The sequence below is a fragment of the Chiloscyllium plagiosum genome, chromosome 7, assembly GCF_004010195.1.
Source record: "Chiloscyllium plagiosum isolate BGI_BamShark_2017 chromosome 7, ASM401019v2, whole genome shotgun sequence".
NCBI lineage: Eukaryota > Metazoa > Chordata > Chondrichthyes > Orectolobiformes > Hemiscylliidae > Chiloscyllium > Chiloscyllium plagiosum.
The window spans coordinates 16164982-16188037 of record NC_057716.1 but is presented as its reverse complement, the minus strand read 5'-3'; positions in this window follow the sequence as shown (position 1 = coordinate 16188037).

Here is a 23056-nt window from a genome sequence, read left to right as displayed (position 1 = left end):
CCATTTGGCCCATCAAGTCTGTACTGGCCCTCCAAAGAGCATCCCACCCCGACTCAATCCCCCACACTATCGCTGTTAGCCTGCATTTTCTACAGCTAATCCACCTAGCCTACACATCCCTGGACACTATGGACAATCTAGCATGGCCAATCCGCCTAACCTGCACATCTTTGGAGGAAACCGGAGAACCCGGAGGAAACCCGCACAGACACGGGAAGAATGTGCAAACTTCACACAGATAGTCGTCCAAGGCTGGAATTGAACCTGGGTCCCTGGTGCTGTGAGGCAGCAGTGCTAACCACTGAGCCAATAGATGTGATGTTTGGATGTTGGCATGGTAGAGTACCAGGTAAGTGGATGTGAAGGATGCCAGCTGGGTGGAGAGTAGGGTGCCAGGGATATGTTGCCACATCGGAGGAATAGGGTGCATCAAGTGGGAAGGATGCCAGCGAGAAAGGGATAGATTGTCAAGTTGGTATGGCACTTGCAAGGTGGCAAATTAAATGATAGGGTGCACAGGATAGTTTTGGAGGGGTGTGAGAATTGGGTCCAACGGGTTTGGGTATGGATGAGACTCTCGGGTCTGGTGGGGGGATGGAGGAGTGGTAGTGTCAAGTTGGCTCCGTTGGTGGCCGGTGTGAGGTTGGGGCTGGTGCCGGGGTATTTGGATTGGTCTGATCCAATTTCTGCTGGGGTGTGGGGGTGGGTCTGACAGAGGGGGCAGCGGTGTTTATTTCCTGGGGATATTCAGGCAAGTTCTGGGGGTGGTAAGGAACTGGGGGAGGAGTATTCATGGTTGTGTGAGGTAAGCGTGGAGTCAGTTTAATCATTACTCAGGAATCTAATTGTTTACGTTTTCCGGAGTGACTATTTTATATAATTACACTGAACCCTCCAAAGTCTCCAGTTTAAATGGAAACAGTTTGAGGGTTCCAGGCATTGAGGAGTTTCCCAGTAGAATCTTCAATTTCTGGGGAAGTTCCTTCAGATTATGCGATGATTGGGATTCCACAAGGTCCCCATTCACAATTCCCATCTATGCTGGAATAAGCACTGCCTGACCAGCCACATAGACATAGACATAGAAGAATACAGCGCAGTACAGACGCCTTACTAAAATCCATATATACCACATCTACCGCTTGCCCCTCATCCACCTCCTTCGTCACCTTTTCAAAGAATTCAATAAGGTTTGTGTTCAGTATGTGTTCAGTATGTCTGCCACTTCCTTATTCTCCATGATAAATTCAGCAAAGTAATGAATTAACCTTTCACTTTGTTCAAAGCTGAAAGCTGTACTATTGGTTACTTTTAAATCAAAACACTTGTAAATGAGAAGGGAGCTGCAGACGAGCCAATACAAATTCTTACTGTTCACTCTGAGGAAAAGCACGGCATGTGGTTACAACACAGCTACAGCCAACCTGATTTTCCAGGCAAAGGTTCTTTTTCCCATCCACTGTCTGTTTCCCATCATTCATTGATAAGTATCGAGTCAAAAAGAGTGTTGCTGGAAAAGCACAGCAGGTCAGGCAGCATCCGAGGAGCAGGAGAGTCAATGTTTTGGGCATAAGCCCTTCATCAGGAATGTGGGGGTCCCAAGGGGCCTGAGAGATAAATAAGTGGGTGGGGGTGGGGCTGGTAGCTGGGAAGGTGATAGGTGGTGATAGGTCAGAGGGGAAGATGGAGCAGATAGGTGAGAAGGAAGATGGAGAGGTGGGATAGTTCAAGAGGGCGCTGCTGAGGTGGAGGGTTGGATCTGGGATAAGGTGAGAAGAGTGGAAATGAGGAAACTGGTGAAATCCACATTGATCCCGTGTGGTTGGACGGTCCCAAGGCAGAAGATGAGGAGTTCTTCCTCCAGGCATCGGGTGGCTTGGATTTGGCGGTGGAGGAGGCCCAGGACTTGCATGTCCTTGGCGGAGTAGGAGGGGGAGTTGAAGTGGTTGGCCACAGGGTGGTGCAGTTGTTTGGCGTGTGTGTTCCAGAGATGTTCCCTGAAACATTCCGTGAGTTGGCGTCCTGTCTCCCCAGTGTCAAGGAGACCATAGAGATATACAGCACAGAAACAAATCCTTTGGTCCAACTAATTCATGCCGACCAGATATCCTAAATTTATTGCCCCAATTGCCAGCATCTGGCCCATATCCCTCTAAACCCTTCCTACCCATATACCCATCCAGATGCATTTTCAAATGTTGTAATTGTACCCACCTCCACCACCTCCTGGGATGCTCATTCCATACATGCACTACCCTCTGTGTGAGAACATTAGCCCTTTAATATCTTTCCCATCTTAAACCTGTACTCTCAAGTTTTGAACTCCCCTACCCTGGGGAGAAAGCACTTGGCAATTCATCGTATCTGGGCCCCAGGTGATTTTATAAACCTCTATAAAAGGTTAATTATTCCAATATTTAATTTACAAACTTAATCAGTCTTTGGCCAGATCTCTGCAACAGCTATCAGATCGAACCCATTCTTTTCAACCTGCAGCGTTTTTTTGTTATGAAGGCTTTTTTGGTGCCTTTAGCCTCATTTCCTTTCTGTGTTTCTCTGATGTTGTTCTTGCCCCCCAAAGTCTCATTGCCTTGATTCAGCTTTCTGTCTCTTCCTGACACACTCTGTGTATTGTTATCCAAACCATGCAGTCTCTGCTGTCAGCACCCAAAACCTCTCTTACTGCATTTGAATTTATCCTTTCACAACTGCTCATATCCCATCATTCATTGTTTATACGACCAAACTCCCAATATCGTGATACACTCTCCAAGACAATCTTCCTAGTTTAATTATCAGGCCTATCACCTCAGCTTGAGGCCATTCTGTGAAATTTGGGTGGAATGTCTGGTAATTATTTGTTTAAGCTGTAAAAGAACTGTTGGAGATCCATTGTTTAACAAGATATATATTTTCTCTCTCTTTATTTTTCCAGTTTTAGTTTTCTCCTTTGTCAAAAGCATTTTTTAAAATATAAATGAGGCACCGATTCTTGGCAACAGCCGTTTCCACGGGGTCAGTACAAAATTTCTCCCTCTCACGCACATTGCTAATCCTGTTTGCTCCATCCAGTTTACATTGCCCTGGGTGTTCAGCGTTGGACTCAAAAACGAGAACAACTTTTCTTTATTGCTGCCAGATGCTGGAGTAGGTTCTGGCAAAATGAAGTGCCGGTGATGGACACATCAAACCAGCTCAAAGAGTCTCACGCTATCATCCTGGCACCTAACTCTTTGGCCTCTTCATTAGCCTCCTAAGAGGAAATTGCACTTTCTTTAAACTAAAGCTGAAAGATATTATTTTTCACTGACGTTGAAGCTGACATGTGTAAGGGAGCAATTTCAACAGAACCCTGAATGGTTTCAGTAGTGGTGCCAGTCTTGAGTTCCTGCACTCATTTAGCCCCTCACATACATCAATGCAGGGCACAATTCATAACCTGCATCTTAATTTACCTTCATGCTGAGTTATTTTATCAAGCTTCTTTTCCATATTTTTAAGACATGCAATGCAGTTAGGTCAGCAGCATTTCACGTTGACCTTACGATGATCGAAAAATATTTCCTGCACCCATCCAGCCCTAAAATAAACTCCCTGATTAGTTTCCCCTCTACTTTCCTCTCTTTCTCTCATTACAAAATTGACATTTATTTGGCTAGATCCAGCCTAGTGTTGACAGACCTCGTGACCTTCCAGGATATCATAGCTATTGTCAGTCTTGCTCAAATTTGCCATCAACACTGTAAGCCTTTTGGCATTGTCTACCAGAAATGCTCAGAACAAGATATGTCAGGTGGATTTCCTGTCCTCTCCCTCAGCTCTTCCCTCACCTCCACCTCCCTGACCCTTAACATCCCCGTCAACAGTGACCTTTATTTCCAGGCAGTCTGAGCCAACTGCTTCCTCTGCTGCCTGGGATAAGCTAAATTAAGAACCAAGTACTGGCCTTTACTGGTCTGTATTTCTTGGTAATGCAGCAGGGGAATAGGAAGGTACCCCGAAGACTTTTCTAGCTCGGTGTTCCTTTCCAAACCAATCTGACTGTTTGAAACGATGAGCCAAAGTTCTTTGGTGTTAAGTTTGTTTTGTCATCTGAAAGGTAAGAGTGCCCTGGGGAGAGGCAGCAGGATGGCAAAACCAAATGGTGCATTTGGAGAGCCAGAACAGACAAAGTGGGCCAAATGGCAACTTGCTGTGCTGTGACGATTCTCTGCTCGTCACTTTTAACCAGATTATATTGAGTGATTCCCAGCACCGCAGACCTTCCAGTGAGCTGTTTGCAGGTAATATCTTTCATTATTGACGAGCCACTAAATATTTTAGGAAGACAAATGACTAACAGTTTTTTGATGTCAAACACATTTTGTACCAGATCCACGTTCCTACAACCTTTTTCCACTTTTTATCAAAGGTCCCATATTTAGGAAGGACCAGATTTCAGGTAACTGCATTAATATAAACTGGTGTTTTTCAGCTTGGCTTTATATTAGTTATACTCTCCTTCCCTCTTTTCCTGTAGTTCTGCAAATTTGTCTGTTCAAGTATTTATCCAATTGCCCTTTAGGAATTTACTGTTTCACCTGCTTCCTCTTAGATAGCACATTCCAGATTACAATAACTTGCTGTGGAAAGTACATTCTCCACACCTTCACCTCTGGTTCTATTGTAAATTATCTTAAATGTGTGCCCTCTGGTTAATGACTCTCCTGCAATTGAAATGGATTCTCTCCAATTCTATATCAAAACATTTCACTGTGCCCAAATCTGATGCCGCCTTCTAATGATATCAGTTTGAGAAGGAACTCATTTGCAAATTTCAGAATTTGACTGACCAGAAGTCTGTACAAGACCCTTTCAATAGTTGTTAATACTGGTCCACATTTTTGTAATTTCTCTTGTGCCATGTATGTACATTGCTGTCTCTACAATTTGTTTCAAAGCTTTTGCCAACTTGAGAATAATGAAGAGTTTGGAATTACAAAACAGACCCTTCAAGTGGTACACTCTACACATAGAACATTAATTCTGAGCCGAGCTCCATTACTGTGATGGACAATCCAACTCTATGTGCAATGACACATGCTTTGTGTAACTGTCTATGCAACATGTCTTGCCAGGTTATTTAATTCCCTGAAGAAGAGCTTCTCATGATCATCAAGACTGCCTATTTCCACCTCTGTACATCACACTCTTCCCCTGTCTCACTCACTTGCTGCTGAGAGACCCTCACCCAGGCTTCTGCTGCCTAACCTCTGACTGGAGTCCCATCTTCCATCTTCGACAAACCTGACGTCAACCCAAAGTTCTGAAGAGAGGTCGCTGGACCCGAAATGTTAACTCTGATTTCTCTCCACAGAGGAGAAAGTGAGGTCTGCAGCTGCTGGAGATCAGAGCTGAAAATGTGTTGCTGGAAAAGCGCAGCAGGTCAGGCAGCATCCAGGGAACAGGAGAATCGACGTTCCTGAAGAAGGGCTTATGCCCGAAACGTCGATTCTCCTGTTCCCTGGATGCTGCCTGACCTGCTGCGCTTTTCCAGCAACACATTTTCAGCTCTTTCTCTCCACAGATGCTGCCAGACCTGCTGAGATTTTCCAGCAATTTTGTCACCCAAAAGCCTGTTGCCCGTGTCCTAAACTAATTTAAGCTGAATTTGTCCATCTTCACTGCACTTGCTGACTTCCACTGGCGCCCAGTTAGACAATATTTCAATGATAAAATCTTCCACGTTATTCTTAATTCCTTTCAGGTTCTCATTATGTTTGCAACTTCCTGCAATCCACACCCTATCTGAGATGTCTCTGTTCCTCTAATGTAGCCTCTTATACATTCCCAATCACAATATCTCCATCATTGGTGGCCAGTTGCCAAGGACTAGGAATTCTCTCTGGAGCACTCGCTGCCACCTTTCCTCTTTTAAGACGCTCCTGAAAGCTTACATTTTTTCATCAAACATTTGTGGCTCCTTATGTGGCTCATATTCAATAATACTTTTACTGATATTGTTCTCGTTCAGCACCTTGAATGGACCGGCTGCACTAAGTGTGTTATGTAACGTCAGTGTTTGTTGTTGTAATTGATCCCAAGAGAAACTGAACATTATCCTTAACCCAGTGGATTCAATCTGCATCTTCAGTGCACAGCTTCATGCATCCTATTTGGGAATTTGGACATATCCCACCATTTATTTACTTTAATGAGGAGAAATCAGGACTTGTAGAGGTGTGGAATCCCTAAATTCTTAATTTCTTGTTTCCCACACGCTAATCTTTTTCACCGAGAGTGCTCAGATACTGCAATGTACTCAGCTCCAGAGGATTTGCTGGTGTCACTTGGGAGCCTTTAAGCTAGTAATGGGTGGGGGCGCACATCCAAGGAGATAGTGAGAATAGAGATAACTCTGAGACTGGTGCAGTAGAGAAGTGGAACAAGTTAAATGGTCAAGGCAGGCAAGAGCAAGGTAGGGAACGAAGTAGGACTGATAAATTAAATGGCATTTATTTCAATGCAAGAGACCTGACGGGTAAGGCAGATGAACCCAGGCCCTGGTTGGGAACATAGGACAGGGATATCATAGCAATTACAGAAATATGGCTCAGGGAGTGGCAGGACTGAAAGATTGAAAGGGAGGCAAGAGAGGAAGGAATAAGGTGTTTTTGGTTAAGGATAATGTTACAGCTGTAGTTAGGGAGGACATTCCTGGGAGAACATCCAGTGAAGTTGTATGAGTGGAACTGAGAAATAAGAAAGGGACGATCACCTTGTTAGGATTGTACAATAGGCCATCCAATAGTCAGTGGGAAATTGAGATGTAAATATGTAAGGAGATCTCAGATAGCTGTAAGAATAATAGGGTTTTAATCGTAGGGGATTTTAACTTTCGAAACATAGACTGGGTCTGTCATAGTGTTAAGACTTGAATGGAGAAGGAATTTGTTAAGCATGCACAAGAAAATTTTCTGATTCAGTATGTGGATGTACCTACAGGAGAATGAGCAAAACTTGACTTACTTTTGAGCAGGTGACTGAGGTGTCAGTGGGGGAGCACTTTGGGGCCAGTGACCATAACGCTATAAGTTTTAAAAGACTGATGGAAAAAGATAGACCGGATCTAAAAGTTAAAGTTTTAAATTGGAGTCAGGCCAATTTTGACAGTATTAAGCAAGAATAGTCAAAAGTTGATTGGGAGAGGCTATTCATGGGTAAAGGGATTGTTGGAAAGGGGGAAACCTGCAAAAATTAGATAGCGAGGGTTCAAAGACAGTATATTCCTGTTTGTGTGAAGGACAAGGCTGCTAGGTGTAGGAAATGTTGGTTGACTAAAGAATTTGAGACTCTGGTCAAGAAAAAGGAGACATATGGCATGTATAGTGTCAAGAGTGTGGTGCTGGAAAAACACATCAGGTCAGGCAGTATCTGAGGAGCAGGAGAATAAGCCCTTCATCAGGAATGAGACTGGGAGCCTTGGGGGTTAAGAGATAAATGGGGTTGGGGCTGGGGGAAGATAGCTAAGAGTGCGATAGGTGGATGGAGGTGGGGGGAAAGGTGATAGGTTGGAGAGGAGGGTGGAGCGGATAGGTGGGATGGAAGATGGACAGGTAGGACAGGTCATGAGGGCAGTGCTAAGTTGGAGGGTTGGAACTGGGGTAAGGTGTGGGAGGGGAAATGAGGAAACTGATGAAATCCAGATTGAAGACATGGGGTTGGAAGGTCCTGAGGCAGAAGATGAGACGTTCTTCCTCCAGGCATCAGGTGGTTAGGGGGTGGCGATGGAGGAGGCCCAGGACGTGCATGTCCTTGGTGGTGTGGGAGAGGGAGTTGAAGTGTTCAGCAATGGGGCGGTGGGGTTGGTTGATGCGGGTGACCTGGAGATATACTCTGAAGTGCTCTGCGAGTAGGCGTCCTGTCTCCCGAGATATACTCTGAAGTGCTCTGCGAGTAAGCGTCCTGTCTCCCCAATGTAGAGGAGACTGCGTTGGGAGCAATGGATACAGTAAATGACGTGTGGAAGCGCAGGTGAAACTTTGATGGATGTGGAAGGCTCTTTTGGGGCCTTGGGCTGAGGTTCTGCAATTCCTGCTGTGGCAGCGGAAGGTGCAGGGAGGAAGAGAGACTGATAGGCTGGGGTTGTTTTCCTTAGAGCAGAGAAGGCTAAGGGAGGGGGGGGGGGGGGGGGGGGGAAATATCTCTGTGGTAGGGGGGTCCGTTTGTAGGTGGCGGAGGTTGTCGCAATGTATACAAAGGTTAATGGAATGGAAGGTGAGGACCAGGGGACTTCTATCTTTGTTACGGTTGGAGGAGTGGGGTTTGAGGGCGGAGGTGCGGGAAGTGGGTGAGATGCATTGGAGGGCATCATCAATCACAAGGGAGGGGAAATTATTATCTTTAAAGAAGGAGGCCATCTAGTGTAGTCTGTGGTGGAACTGGTCCTCCTGGGAGCAGATGCAGCGGAGATGGAGGAATTGGGAATACGGGATAGCATTTTTACAGGAGACAGGGTGGGAGAAAGGTGTAGTCCAGGTAGCTGTGGGAGTTGATGGGTTTGTAGACGATGTCAGTGTTGAGTCGGCCACCAATGATGGAGATGGAGTGGTCCAGGAAGGGAAGGGAGGTGTCTGAGATGGTCCAGGTGAATTTAAGGTTGAGGTGAAATGTATTGGTGAAGTTGATGAACTGTTCAACCTCCACGTGAGAGCACGAGGTGGTGCTGATGTAGTCATCAGTGTAGCGGAGGAAAAGGTGGGGAATGGTGGCAATGCAACTCCGGAAGATGGACTGTTCTACGTAGCCGACAATGAGACAGGCATAGCTGGGGCCCATGCAGATGCCCATGGTTATCCCTTTCATCTGGAGGAAGTAGGAGAATTCAAAGCAGAAGTTATTGAGGGTGAGGACCAGTTCAGCCAAACGAATGAGAGTGTCAGTGGAAGGGTACTGGAGGGGACATTGGGAGAGGAAGAAACAGAGGGCTTGGAGGTCCTTGTCATGGTGGATGGAGGTGTGTCGGGATTGGATGTCCATGGTGAAGATGAGGCATTGGGGGCCAGGGAAATGCAAGTCTTGGAGGAGATGGAGGGCCTGGGTGGTGTCCTTAACATATGTGGGGAGTTCCTGGACCGGGGGGATAGGACAGTATCGAGGTACGTGGAGATGAGTTTGGTGGTGCAGTTGCAGGCCGAGATGATGGGTGGCCGGGGTAGTCAGGCTTGTGGATCTTGGGAAGGAGGTAGAATCGGGCAGTGCGGGGCTCCCGAACTATGAGGTTGGAAGCTGTGGGTGGGTGATCTCCTGAGGTGATGATGTTTGTGTTTGGTCTGGGAAATAAGTCAGGTATAGTCAGCTGGGGTTGAGTGAATTCCTAGAGGAGTATAAGCTGTGTAGGTGTATACTCAAGAGGGAAATAAGGAGGACATAAAGGGGATGTGCGTTAGCTTTGGGATATAGGGTTAAGGAGAATCCAAATAGATTCTACAAATACGTTAAAGACAAAAGGATAACTAGAGAGAGAATAGGGACCCTTAAACATTCAAAACAGCAGGAGATGGGTGAGTTACAAAATGAATATTTTGCATCAGTATGTACTGTGGGGAAGGACATGGAAGCTAGGGAACTTGGGAAATAAATAGTTATATCTTGACAAGTGTCCATTTTACAGAAAAGGAAATGCTGGACATCTTAAAACACCTAAAGGTGGATAAAACGCTGGGGCATGATCAGGTGTATCCCAAAACTTTGTGGGAACTTGGAAAGCGATTGCTGGGCCGCTTGCTGAGATATTTGTATTATCAACAGCCACAGATGAAGTGCCAGAAGACTGGAGGATGGCTAACGTGGTGCCATTATTGAAAAAAGTTGGAAAGAAAAGCCAGGGCACTATACACCAGTGAGCCTGATGTCAGTGGGTAAGTTGTTGGAGGGGATTCTGAGGGATAGGATTTACATGCATTTGAGAAGGCAAAGACTGATGAGGGATAGTCAACATCGCTTTGTGAATGGTAAATCGTGTCTCAGTAACATGATTAAGTTTTTGAAGAAGCGACAAGGAAGTTTAAAGAAAGCAGAGCAGTAGACAATGTCTATCTGGACTTCAGTAAGGTTTGACAAGGTTCCACATGGTAAACTGGTTATTAAGGTTCGATCACATGGACTCAAGGGAAGCTAACCAATTGGATATAAAATTGGCTTGAAGGTAGGAGACAGAGGGTGGTGGTGGTGGAGGGCCTTTCTTTCACACTGGAGGCTTGTGACCAGTGGTGTGTCATAAGGATCAGTGCTAGGTCCACTGCTTTTTGCCATTCACATAAATGATTTTTTTTGTGAACATAGAAGGTATGCTTAGTAAGTTTGCAGATGACATGAGAATTATTGGTGAGGTGGACAGTGAAGAAGGTTACTCAGCGTACAGTGGAACCTTGATCAGATGGGTCGATGGGCCAAGGAATGGGAGATGGAGTTTAATTTAGATAATACAATACAATACAACATTGGAACAGGCCCTTCGGCCCACCAAGCCTGCGCTGATTCCTGATCCTTATTTGAACCCACTACGTATTGCCCATGCACAGTATGTATCCCTCTGTTCACCTCCTGTTCATGTGTCTAGCAAGATACGCCTTAAACCTTGCTAATGTGCCTGCTTCTACCACCTCCTTGAAAGTGTTCAGAAAAGATTTACAAGGATGTTGACAGGTCTGGAGGATTTGAGTTATAGGGAGAGGCTCAATAGACTGGGACTTTTTTCCCTGGAACTTCAGAAGCTGAGGGATGACCTTATAGAGGTTTATAGAATCATGAGGGACATGGATACGGTAAATAGCCAAGGTTTTTTCGTAAGGTAGGGGAGTCCAAAACTAGAGGGCATAAGGTTAAGGTAAGTGAAGAAAGATTTAAAAGGGACCTGCAGGATAACATTTTCACGCAGAAGGTGATGTGTGTATGGAATGAGCTGCCGGAGGAGATGATGGAGCCTGGTACAGTTAAAAGCAGTTGGATGAGGGTATATAAATAGGAAGGCTTTAGAGGGATATGGGTCAAATGCTGACAAATGGGACTAGATTATTTAGGATATCTGGTCAGCATGAATGAGTTGAACTGAAAGGTCTACTTTACTGCTGTACATTTCTATGATTCTGCATTTTCACTTTTTCTCAATTAAGTAGCTTTCTTCCCTGACTCAGAATGTTGTGGATTTACATTCTGTAAATTTCATTGACTTGAGTGCAAAATATCTGGACTGACAATCCAGCACAGTTACTGCCACTGTCAGAGGGTTCTGCCTTTGGTTGAGACAGGTTCAATTTGCCCTCTTTGGTATACATCAAAGATCCCATGGCATGAGTTCAAAGAAGATCAGCAAGTTCTCCATTGTATCCTGGCCAATATTAATCCTTCAGTCAATATCACATTACAACATAGTATCTGGTCAATATAACCTATTGGCTGCTGCACTTCCTGCATTACAGTTCGAAAGTACTGTTGCCCCACCCCCACCCCACGCCACACCACACCACTTACCCGCGGGGGATACGTTCCGAGACCTACTGTGAAAGCCCAAAACCACGGATAGGTGCGAACCCAATCATTTCAATGGGAAATTTACCTTCCTGGCAACCCCCTCCCCACCATCCCTGGTGCTGGGACGTTCCCTGTTATAAGTTCGGGCCGTGGTAAACCGTGGAAACTGACTCCACGGATACGGCGGTCACCCTGTACACTATTGGCTGGAAAGCTCGTTCAGATAACTTGAAGTCACGGGAGGCGCTAGAGCAATGCAGGTGTCCTTTAATATGCCCAGCTACTCTGGATGAATGAAACAAATAAAATCTTTCCCACACTAAGGAAACTGCGCTCTTGTAGTCATTCCGTAGATTGGGAATGGTTGTGGGGTTTGAATAAAATACCTGCAGCTGGAAATTCAAAATAAATAGCATCTCTGTCCAAGAAATGTCACGATTGGAAGCACATCAATACTTCAAGTAAAGCTTTAGGTCAAAGACTGCAGACTCGCCTCAGGTTCTATTCAGTGCAAATCAGCAAGTCTTCACAAATGATTTGAGAAATTGGAGGGAAATAACCCAAATGCAAATTGCCCTGTTCAAATTGATGGCAATGCATGTGTCTTCTGCCAAGTCAACTCAGGTAGCCCACTGATGTGTTCACAGATTAGTCACTCATACAGGCCTCAGTGATGCATTTGGCTAGAGGGAATTACATTTGCAGTTTGTTTTCAATGTCTTGTTGAACGGGGTGCGGTAGCTCAAGAAAAAAAACTGTCCGTTCCCAACAAGCAGAGGGCAAGATGAAAGGAGCAGGCTGCAGGTCACCTGAGCTGGGTTAGCCCCTCCGGCGCTTGGCTGGGCAATATCACCAGAGACTACACTCAATGAAGGGCACTGGGAAAAAAAATAGTACCTCTGGATGTCAGCCCAGTTTGAGACAACCACTGACCTCAAGAAGTCTTTGACAGATGTCACAGCCTCTGAGACATTGTCTGGAGATAGGGGTTTGAATGGTAAAGATTGTTTTGACAAGAGCCAGATTCCGATGCTAATCTGGAATTAAGAAATCCATAGCAGTCTTTGGAATTGACTTCAGTTTGAACTTCCATTGGGTTTTCCTCAGTGAAACGCATCCTGTTTATACGTTGCCTCACAGAAGAAATGGAAGTCAATTCACTTTGATACAGTTCCATAGATGTTGATACCACAGTAATTATACTTAATGCTAAAATGTACAGATTACCCTGGATTTATTTGTCACTGGTTGAAGAGGCATAGACGAGTTGGACCGAAGGGTGTGTTTCCGTGTTGTACATCTCTATGACTCTTATGTCGCACTACAATACTGTGTTCTTCTGCCTGCATACTCGTTTCTCTACCTGGTAGTGGCACTCACCATGAGAGCAGCCTTGTGATACACATCAAAACATTTATAATTTGGAGGTGCTGGTGTTGGACAAAGTTAAAAATCACCTAATACCAGGTTATAGTCCAACAGGTTTATTTGGAAGCACTAGGTTTCAGAGCGCTGCCCCTTCAACAGGTGGTTGTGGAGTATAAGATCTAAAGCACAGAATTTATAGTGAACGTGTGAGGCAACTGAAATTAGTTTTTGAAAAAGACCTGGTTTGCTTGTTAAGCCTCTCATCTTTTGCACATGTTGGTTTTTGTTCTTTCCATATGTAAATCGCTGAACATTTTTAAAGTTACATTCTCAAGTGAACTTTAATATTTACATTTCTTTCAACCACATTACAGACACTCTTACAGGTTTGCCAGTAACTTGATTTGATGCTGTGGAGCTGTCTGTTTGAATGATCGCATTGAACAACATGAGCCCTATGGTCAGAAATTAAAGATACTGTTGAGTTTTCATTTTGACAAAGAATGTGACTAATATAATAGGCAAGTTCAGAGGACAAAGCTGAGGATGAATTTCAGAAGGAATTGGATAAAGTGCTATTCATGACGCTTTTAAACATCTGACTGAAATAGAGACGCTTTTAAACATCTGACTGAAATAGAGATCCTGTGAGTAAAATTGATTTAACAATATAATCCAGAAGATATAGCCTGGGGATGACTTATTCTTTCAGCTGAGTTCTTCAGGTTCCATGATCTCTCTTCCCAACTTGGCTGTTAGATTTAGTAGGGAGCCCATTTCAAAATTCCCATGCTTTTTTCATGATTGTTCATGAGAACAATGAGTGCCATTTACTCAAACCTGTTCATGAGATACTACTTGAGGAAAATTCATCGCTAATGAAAACTTTCTCTTCCTCATGTTGTAGAATAAACTTTTAGGTTTTTCAACACACACAGACATTCCTTAGTTGTATTCTGTATAGTAGTTGACTTCTCACACATACGTACATATGTAAATATGACATATTTTGTGATATATACGCACTTATATGTACATATATTCAGAGTAAGGTTAATATGCATGTTTTTATGAGGTTTTCTTATTAGTAGTGAATGAGTCTGCCATTGTGTGCAAAACAAGGCTGCTACTTGACATAAGGAGGTTTCTGCTTTGGTATTGTTGTTTAAATGAGCCCTGAATGGTATTACTGTTGTTCATTCTATGTCCTGGACTTCCTACTCTTGACCTGAAGTGACAGAGAGAGCTTTGGTAGAATGTCAAATATACAGATCAGTTCCTGCAACTGTGCAAATTGGCTGTGAGGTTGAAATCTACTGATCTGAGCCATTAATCAGATACATGAAACTATTGGAATAGTTTATTGGGAATGGTTGAGGTTCTCTATAAGATCATAGGCTGTGATGGTTATATATAGTACGCACAGAATCTGTTGTTGACACAACAATTGCTTTGCCGAATTGATCTGCAAAAAAGGAAATGGGTAGTGTCTTCAAGGATGTGAATGATTTAAGGAGATGACTGATAGAATGGAAGCTGGTTTCAGTGTGAGGAATGTATGCTAATGTGGAATGGAACAGGAAACAAGCTATGTGTCCGCAATGAATGGAAGTCTATTTGCAAAAGTCGAACAGGAAAAGGATTTGGGGATAATTGTTGACCCGTCACTGAAATGTGAGAGTTGTATATTGACCAAACAAGTCATGCACTGGGATTTGCCTCTAGGGTACTTCACTGAACTGAAAATTGTTTAATGCTGCATAACTCACTGCTACTTTAGGAATACATTGGGTTGGTTGGAGCATTGATTTCCCAACTCTAATGTAGGCTAGAGTATCCTTCCACAGTAAGAAGGGCCAATGTGAAGTATTTCTGGGGTCATGAATTGGACCATCCTTGACCTCCTTCCTCTGTCGAGAATGTCCTTTTAATGGTTGAGCTTCTTACTGGCTGAATCTTAAAATTTACCTGTTTATTCTGAACACGATGTATTTGCCAATGCCAAAGGGGGTTAACCCAACCTCCAACCTGCATTTCCACTGGGCATTCTGCTGTGTGGTCACTGAGTCACATATTGTGAAAAATCAATGGAAAATATTCCTCTACCATATTTTGACAGATTTTGCAAATAGCTCAATTTCTCCAATTGTGAGTTTCACTATTTGCCTCATGTTGTAGTGTTTCTGGTTTGTGATTTTTTTGGTGGTTTGAATCACCCCCAGATCCTTGATTCTGACACTGGACTTATTTAGGGAATGTGAAATGAAGGAGGCAGTACACAAGTGTTTCAGGGCAAAAGAATCTCTGCATTTATTTGACTACAAAGAGATAATTATAATACAGGAAATAGAAGACAAGTGCAATAAAACAGTGGAATTGACACAATTATACAGAGGACAATAACTCGATACACTATTAAACTAAATACAACTTAAACACTATTAGAACTAAACAACAGGTTTTTATCACAGTAACTATTACATTAACTATTAACTCGATTTTCCGGCATTCGAATATATAACTATCGAATTATCCAGGAAGATCGCAAGGTCCCGATCTCAGCTAAACAATATTACCCGGCATTCAATTATCCGGAATATTATTAATTGATCAAAATACTCCCCTCCCATGTCCTTCGGATAATCGAGGTTGTTCTGTATTAGGTTTCCTACCCTTGGGTTTCCCAGAACTACAACCACCCACCATCCCCCCACTCCTGGCGAGCTGGGTTGGAGACTTTAGCGTCTCGGGAATTAAGCTCACCACTGGGGAGAATTTGCAATTTTGAAGTTCAGCTGGCTGTTCCTGCTTGCTGTGCCTCGCTGGAGACTTTGGATGGTGTAGGCCTTCGGTCTGGGTTGAGTCCGCTGATGCGGTAGGATGAGTTTTGGATTTACTTGGTGAGTACTTGGTTCTTATTACCTTCTGCTGGTTTTCACGAGCCGGTTTTCCCTTCAGGATATGCCTGAGGCCTTGTGGTGTCGGTCAGGTCAGGGGTTTTCAGGGGCTGTCGGTTCTCAGGTCTGCTGGTCGTGGTTGGTTACTGTTGACTCCCCTGTAAGGAGCAGGCCTGTGTCAGTAGGTATCAGAATGGCCCGTCGGGATCCATTTTCCAGAGATAGCTGTGGGAATAGTTCTCGGGGAGAATCACACAGGGATCCCTCTTCCGGAGATGGCTGTTGGGATCACTCCTGGGGAGAATCACACAGGGAGCTGTGTTCCGGAGATGGCTGTGGGGATTGTTCATGGCACGGTAACTATCTTGGGACCTTTCTCCTGGGGGTAATGTGGGGATAGCTCTCTCAGGTCAGATTAGGGCCTGGAATTATACTAATTGTGAGCCTCTTATCTTCACACCAAATCTGCACTTATCGTTGTGTTATTGGTGTTGCCTTTTGAGACCAATGGGCTTACTGACATTTGAGAGTAGGTGTGAATGTAAATTGATTAAGTGGAATGCCCAATATCTCTGTGCGTGAATATTGATCGAAGTTGCATGTCTGGTATCTGTCAAGGTCCTATTCAGTCTGGGTTGGGGTAGCATTGAGCCTGGTTGATTGGTCTTTTAGACTTGAGGTGTGAATTGAATTTTCAGGCTCCCTTCCCATCCCCCGACTCCCTTCCTAGTCTCATCCCCTCCCCAGCCCCTCCCTCTCACATCTACTCTCCCTGCCACCGGCCGGATTCATTCCTCCCATTGACCAACCAGGTCGTACCCTCTACCTGTCTTCACCTATCTCCACTTCACCACCTTGCCCCCCACCACCCCATTTACCTGCAGCTCCCTCTCACATTCACCCCCAGTCCTGAAGAAGGGTTACACCTGAAATGTTGACTTCTTCACCACCTGATGCTGCCTGGCTTGCAGTGTTCTTCCAGCCCCCTGCCTGTCTATCAACAAATGGTTTTAGGAAGCTATCTCTGTGACTGTGTTTCTTCCCAGAGCTTAGCCCAACTGTCTTTTTACTATAATTTAAAATGTCCAGAACTTTGGTCCAGTATTTCAGAATAGGGGAATTTTGCTGAATCCAGCAATGACAATACTGACAACAATCAATTCGAAACCCTTTGCTGGAGAACATCAGCCTGTGAGGTGGCTGCATTTTCTTTGATTGTTCAGTAGTATGACCACTAAACTGCACGTGAGGAGATTTTGTCTTGAGGCCCTAATCTGCAATAACACAGGGGCCAGAATAGTGCTTTGCCTTCAGGTCTCGTTTAATTTAAATCAATTTTTCCAAATCTGTGAGAGTCCTTTCTCAGTCACACTTTTTCTTCTCTTTCTCTGTGAGTAGCCACAGACATGGTGTTAGTTGAGGTAGGGTGAGGATGGAGACAAGAGGGAGGGAAGGAAAAGATTTAGGAAAAGACCAAATTCAAAAAAAAACTTGCTAAATTTGAAATGTAGCTTTAAGAACAGTTGCAGCTTAGTTCACCTCAGAGCAACTTGTTCACTGCAAATTACAGATTTGTAACATTCTGCAGGGAGAGGTACTCAGGTGTAACCTCCAGTTAATTAATTTGGTATCACTGTCAAAACCACTGTCCAAAAATGGTACATTTTTATTTTCCTTGTTTTGCGTAAACACTACTTGGAATTAAGTAACTACAGGAATATCAGGAACAGTTTATAAGTAAGTCTTTGTGAATTGCTTGTCAATAAAGCTTGGATGTTTGTTGCAAACAGTTTTGCTAGCTTTCCAGCTCATTTTCTACACAGAACACATTGCCTTTCTCATCACTGAAAGTTCTTTGTCTGCAACTGGCTTGAACCACATGGGGTCCCAACTCACACAGTACTACTTGGAGCAGTCTCTAAGTCCATTTTCACCACCGCACCAATGAGAGGCAAGCTTCAGATCAGAATCAGCCAGTTGGCAATCGCCATGAGTAAGTGTAGGGATCAAAGGACTATACAACCTCATGACCTTTGCCAAGATCCATGGAGGAAAGCGTCCAGTGAATGCCTTGAGGTAGCTCTAGGTTAACCTTCACAGGAAAGATTAAATCGGCCTTTTAGGTTCCTGGTCAAGTCGTCTGAAAATCATAGTTAAAAATAAACCATCCACGTAGCTGCAAGGAAGCAGAAGGGTCCGAGGAACAGGAACATCAGCGTTTCGGGCAAATAACATTCCTGATGAAGGGCTTTTGCTTGAAACGTCGATTTTCCTGCTCCTCAGATGCTGCCTGACCTGCTGTGCTTTTCCAGCACCACTCTAATCTAGACTCTGGGATATCTGATCAGCATGTACAAGTTGGACTGAAGGGTCTGTTTCCGTGTGCTGTACATCTCTATGACTCTATGACGCTAACCAACACTCAAATTACCACTCGACTATGATAAATCAGTTATCATTAAACAGCATTATGGTGTGCACTGCTGGATAACCGAGAAATGTTCGGATAACCGGCACTCATAAATTACCGTTTGTTTCGGATCAGATCGATTATCCGAACGATCAATTATCCAAATAAAATATTCACCACCTGTCTCATTCGGATAATCAAGGTTCTACTTGTAACCTTCTGAGATTTGCATCTTGCTGCTTTGAATGCCTGTATACAGTTGGAATAAGACTCCTTTCCTTCGCCATCTCTCCACATTGTGTGGCTGGTCATTTTAGAAGTGGTTGGCATTGAATTGATCTATCGGTCATGAAGCACATTGGGTTGTCTTGAAGATACTACAAGGTGCTAGCTGAATGCCTTTTTCTCCATACAGGATATCCCCCATGAAAACATGACCATTTCCCATTCTAACTCGCCATGTTAGGTGGAGAGAATCCAGTCTAATATTAGCTGCACTTTCCCACCCTTTTTCTTTGCTCACACATACATGAGAGATGCAGGATGAACCATTTTAGACTGAGATAAGGAGAAACATATTCACCTAGGGAGTGGTGAGCTGGTGGAATTCACTACCATGGAAAGCAATTGAGGCCAAAACATCATATGATTTCAAGAAGGAATTGGATCTAGCACTCGGGGCTAACGGGATCAAAGGAAATGAGGAAACGTTGGCACAGGCTATTGAGCTGGACGATCAGCCATGGTCATAACGAAGGGTGGAGCAGGTTCAAGGGACTGAATGGTTTCCTTCTATTTTTCATGTTTCTATTTAGATCATTGGTCTGTAGATACAGGACAGCGAAGCAGCAGTCAAGCTGAATTTGGAGGGGGCAACAAGGGTGTAATCTGAAATGGTTTATTCCCCTTGCTGGAACTAAATCTGGCCAAGTTGGAAAGTTCTTGTTGGGTGATGTTCAATACTGAGAGTTGAAGGCTACTCTGTTTATAGGCATTTTTAAGCAGTGATCAGAGTCCCAGTGGATGTTAAACCAGCCAAATCCTCCAAATGTTAATATATCGAGAGTTAGAGGCCTGGGTGCACCTCCTCTGTCCGATATGTCCAACTGTCCCCGTCATTATATGTTTTGGATAAAATATCCTCATTTTAAGCCATAACAATGGCTATTTGTATTGTAGGCTCATTTGGAAATGGGCTTTTAACCTCAACACGAAGATTCCCGTCTGTATGACACCAGAATGCAGACAAGCGGCCCTGAGGTCACTATGACCTTTCACCTCCTTCGATACTGACTGGGCTCCACTTAAAAACCTTCGCAGAATAGTAGACAGGCAGGAGGCGAAAGCTTTTCTCATAGAGTAGAGATCCAGCTGGATAAAGTTGCAGGTTTGTGCTGTGCTTCTGTATGAGGAGTAACTTGGAGGCGCCATCATGTCGTATCACACTCCGTGGGTGGTCACCCTGAGTAAAGATTCCCTGCGGAATACATGCTTTTGGAATTCTTCCTGCTTCCCAGTTCAATCTTCATACAGGCCAACTGCAGTTTATGGGAAAGCAGAAAAATTCTCTTGGCTGGCGTCGACAGCACCATAGGAAGCCGATTACCCAGTTCTCCATTTCATTGACATTTGTAGGAGCTTGCTGTATGTAAACTGAGTTTGCCAACATGGTTAAAAATCACACAACACCAGGTTATAGTCCAACAGGTTTAATTGGAAGCACTAGCTTTCGGAGCGCTGCTCCTTCATCAGGTGGTTGTGGAGTTCAAGATCATAAGACACAGAATTCATTGCAAAAGAGTTACAGTGTCGTGGAGCTGTAATGATATATTAAACAAATTTAGATTAAGACATTCGGCCTCGAACCATCAGGTGACCATCCTTCAATGCAGACTTCGGGACAAGCAACAATGCAGAGTGGCCGATCAGATGCTGATAGCAACTTCGGTACCCAAGGGGATAGCCTCAACCGGGACCTTGGGTTCATGTCATACTACAGGTGACTTCACTATGCTATACACTCATTCACTCACACACACACACACACTCACTCATACATGCTCACACACTCACGCAGACCCTCTCTCATAAGCAAGCTCTCTCTTATATGCACACACATGCACTCCCCACACTCACACCCACGCATGCACCCTCTGGACAGGCGTATTATACCCGATCACACTCACACACATACTTAACCAAGCTTCACACACACATACTCACAGTCTTTCACATGCACTCACACCCACACACACATACTCACATGCACACACCCACTTTGTCTCTCCTACATGTGCACATATATAAGTTTATGGGGTGAATTTGTAGTTGCAGACTTATATTTTATTTTGCTCAAAAACTGCATGAATCCATGTAAGATTCTGTAAGTCCCACTTTAGAAATAGAATTAGTCTGACTCAACATTGGGACACAGACAGACTTTAACCTGACAACTTTAATGCATTATCTGAGCTGAGATGGAACCTATTGTTGGAAAAGCCAAAGCTATCTTCAGAATGTAACTTAAAAGGAGTTCTGGGATTTACAAAGAACTGAAATGAGCATAATCCATTCTAAAAGATGTAAGTCTTAATCTAAATTTGTTTAATATATCATTACAGCTCCACGACACTGTAATCCTTTTGTTATAAATTCTGTGCCTTATGATCTTCTACTCCACAACCACCTGATGAAGGAGCAGCGCTTTGAAAGCTAGTGCTTCCAAATAGACCGGTTGGACTATAACCTGGTGTTGTGTGATTTTTAACTTTGCACACCCCAGTCCAATACTGGCATCTCCAAATCATGTTACTTCTCTTGGATATGTTTCATCGGCTTGAAAAATTTCTGAAAATATAAATTTTCATTCATGTGCAGATTGTGGCCAGAAAAATGATTGGGCACCTTTATGTGTATCAATTCCTACTTTATTCACACCCACCACTTCAAGAGAAACAGAAATTGACATAGAGTCACAGAGATATAGAGCACGGAAACAGACCCTTCGGTCCAACTCGTCCATGCTGACCAGATATCCTAAATTAAACTAGTCTCATTTACCAGTATTTGGCCCATATATCTCTAAATCCTTATGATTCATACATCTGTCCCGATACCTTTTAAATGCTGTAATGTTACCAGCCTCCACTACTTCCTCTGGCAGCTTGTTCCATACATGCACTACTCTCTGTGTGAAAAAAATTGTCCCTTTGATCCCTTTTAAATCTTTCCCGTCTTACATTAAACCTATACCCTCTGGTTTTGGACTCCTTACCCTGGGAAAAAGACCTTGGTTAAACACCCTATCCATGCCCCTCAAGATTTTATAAATTTCTACAAAGTCACCCCTCAGTTTCTGAGGCTTCAGGGAAAATAGCCCCAGCCTATAGCTCAAAATCCTCCAACCTTGGCAACATCCTTGTAAGTCTTTTCTGAACCCTTTCAAGTTTAGCAACATCTTTCCTATAGCTGAGAGACCAGAATTGAACGCAATATTCCAAAAGTGGCCGAATCAATGTCCTGTACATCAGCAACGTGATCTCCCAACTGCAATACTCAATGCACTGACCAGACATCTCCCCACCATCTTCTGAGATGTTAGCCTATTTAAGCCACCACGTGATGGTTCTGTTCAGGCCAGGGACTTGCAAACTGAAGTCTACAAACTCCTGAGTGTCTTAGGCCACTTTGTAGGGTCCATGATGTGATGTAAAGTATAAGTGTGGAGTCAGTAGGGAGCAGAGTGCCTGCCTGTCTCACCCCAGAGGAGAGCAAGGAGAGCTAAACAGTGAGAAACAAACACACCCACATCTGAGATTGATATCTGTAAGTAAATATCTGTTCTTAAAAGAATGACCAACACTCTTTAATATAACATTTTATCTTACACATACTATATCATTTTATTACTTCGATGGCAAGGTGCAGCAGGTTGGTGATGGTGAATCATTTTGAGTGTGCATCCTTCAACTAAAACGAATTGCAAACCCAATGTCTTAAATCCAAATCTCAGTCCTTTCACCTGGAATGACCCAATAAGTGTTGATACCATTCCAGTTGTTATAAAACGCTGCTCAATTCCATACTCCCCAGATGGGATTGTACTCTGTCTGGATCTGTGAATGCTGCAGAACACTCTATACACCAATTGCTAAGCTGCAATGCCAATTCTGTGGAAAACCCACTTCAGAATAATAGTTTTTACAGAGGTCAATTTGGGGAGATTTCTGAGCCAAAGCAGCTTGCTTTTTGTTAAAGGGCTCCTGTATGTCAAGCCCATATAATAAACAAGGGCTAGGTAGCATGTTGTTTTAATTCTTGAAGGAAGCTGCTGTGCCTTGGTATCCAAGTGGGGCATGTTTGCGGTAGTCAGCAAAATACCAATGGTATGAGTTTCTTGGAAGTCAGCAAGCAAGCCGAGTAAAACTTGATCATTCTGCAGATCATGGAAAGGGTGTCGAATGTAGCTCGGTCTGGTTAAGTATATTAAAGAATTCTATCCCTGTGCCGTGATAGTTTCAGTCCAGCTGCAAGGCAATCTAATGAGCACGCTTAGTGGCATGATCTGATATGAAACATAAACCCTTGGTGTTTTTGAATTGATGAGACTGTTCATACTCTCAACGGCACCCCTGCTGTGGTGTCTCTTCCAATCTGAATTGATGAAAGGTTTGAAGTGTTGTTAGATTCCAGGCCCTACTGTCTGGATGGGACTGGACTGGACTGACTGCATGCTTCTGGCCTGACACATGTATTTGCTCACCTTCTCTTTAACCACCCAGATTTTACAGTATTTTAGTAAGCAATGGTACAGGTTTCTCAATTCCTAAAGACATAGTGATTAAATTGAGGCATTTGAAATATATTTGAA